The sequence below is a fragment of the Coenobita brevimanus genome, chromosome 68 (assembly GCF_032717465.1).
Source record: "Coenobita brevimanus isolate Jiangsu-jjx chromosome 68, ASM3271746v2, whole genome shotgun sequence".
Classification (NCBI taxonomy): domain Eukaryota; kingdom Metazoa; phylum Arthropoda; class Malacostraca; order Decapoda; family Coenobitidae; genus Coenobita; species Coenobita brevimanus.
In genome coordinates, this window is record NC_137021.1 from 3,518,205 (window position 1) to 3,520,512 (window position 2,308).

Here is a 2,308-nt window from a genome sequence, read left to right on the forward strand (position 1 = left end):
GAGATAGATGCTGATAAAAAGATAAACATACAGACAGGCAGACAGATACAAAGACTGACATTGGCAGCAAGATAGGTTGATAAAAAAAAAAAAAAAAAGTTTTCTCCCTGTCCACGAACCAGATTCTCGAAATGGCTGCTAGTGATTTTGGGTCTTATAATTATTTTTGACGTCTTATTTTTCTTTTCATCTGCTACCCAACAGACGATTTTATGTAATTCTAGGTAAACCTCTTGTCGTGAAGAGGCTAATGACGGCTTTGTCTAACCCCTCCAGTTCGGGAAAAAAAAAAAACGATCTGGTGGTAGCAAGAATACAGAAAAGGTCAGCGCAGGTAAGAGGTGAACATCCTTCCCCGCTGTGCCGAGTAGCACAGATAAAAGACAGTCCGTGGGCTTTGTATAACTGCTGGAGAGGGACGCCTTCAAGTGGTGGCACCGATGTGGCCGGGCGGTGGAGCTGCTTGGTTATATAAAGGTCCCTCGATTCTCTTCCTATACCCCTGAAAGGACTGAAGGAGAGGGCCAGCTTCAGCCTGCAGTCCACTGAGGTTCGCATCCAGATGAATCTGGGACTGCAACCACTACTAGTACGGTTAATACAGCCCTCCTATACACCCCACACCCATCACACGCCAATAACAAGACCTACTACGGTTACTATTTCCCTCTTATAGACACCCACACCCCTCTCCACACCACCCCACCCTCTCAACCTCGAACTCCACCCCCTTCTTAGCCACAACTGAACGCCGGGAGAGACAAGCCCCCAGCGAGACAGGCGTAGGAAAGCTTGACGGTGGAGGAGCTGTTGGTGTAGACGACGGTGACGGAGGTGGTCGTCTTGCTGGTCGTCCACACGGTGAAGGCGAACTTGTTTTTGCCATCCGTCGGGGGGTTGTCGTCCTTGGAGCCCTCTGCGGCCTTGTATTCCTCGCTTAGGGTACCTTCCAGGCTGGGTGTGAAAGGGTGGAATGGTTAGTGTGGATGGAAACTTGAGATGGATGGTAGCATGGTTCGCAGGATGGCTGGCTGGATGGTGGGGTGTTTCGAACTGACTGAGACCTGGTTTTCCTCGCTAAGAGTACCGTTCAGGCTGAGATAAGAAGTATGGAGCGGCTGGAAAGGGTAGAATGTCGGGATGGATGGTTAGGTGGTCAGGAATAGGCTCGATGATAGTCTTGTGATTGGAAAGGTAGGGTGGTTAGGTTGGATGGATGACTAGGTGGAAGACTCACCTCTTCTCTCTCTCACCTGTCATATCCCCCCCCCATTCTCACCTGTCATAACCTCCCCGCTCCGCCTCCCCTTGAATCTTCACCTATCCAATTCCTCACCTATCCTAACCCCTCACCTCACCTCTCACTAGGCAAACCCCCTCCCCCATCACCTGTCAAATGCTTTCCACACACCCCTTACGTGTCCCAGTCCTTACTAATCAGACCTCCCTTTCCCCCTCTCCCCTGCCCCTTGTCCCCGCCCTCATCCCTTACATACCCCCCGCCACTTCCCCCCACCTCTCACCTGGCGGCCTCCTGAGCCGGCATATCCAGCAGGCGACTAAATGCCTTCCTCTTGCGTCTACCGTTGCACAGATCAGTCTTGGTGCCGGACAAACAGCTGTAGAAAACAGTAGAAGTGGATGCGCTAACGACCGTGTACGTGGTGGTGGAGTACGGACCAAAGAAGAGTTTTTCACCGTTCTGGTCCGATCCATCTAAGTAGGGTGGAAGGGTTGGGAGTGTGGATTTAGGAGCCACCAGCTTCTCTCCACTTCCTTCTTCCACCGCTTGTTGTTCTTCCACCTGAGGCATATTATGTGTCTGGTGTTATGCATAGTGTTCGTTTTTTTTTCCCCCCCTCTTCCTTATTGTATTCATATTCACTCTCTTTCTCTCTCCCTCTCTCAAATATTTTACATAGATGCGCGCGTGCACACACACACACACACACACACACACACACACACACACACACACACACACACACACACATACACCTTTTCGAACGGGTGATACAACGTTTACAATCACGTGAAAAAACAGACCATGAATTTCAACAGGCAGGTCAACTACTTAAAAGAAAAGAAAAAAAAAACATGGAATTTCTAACAAAGCCTAATTAGGTCACAGTATCAAAGATCAAATTTCCCTACGTTAGTATTTATGACTGTGATCTATAAAAAAAAAAAAAAAGTGCACGGAAAAATAATAGAGAAAAAAAGGTAACTTAAAAAAAAAAAACGATATGGAGAAGGTACAAAATAAGGGAGAACTTAAGCTACCTGTGCTGTGGCCTCCTCTTCCTCC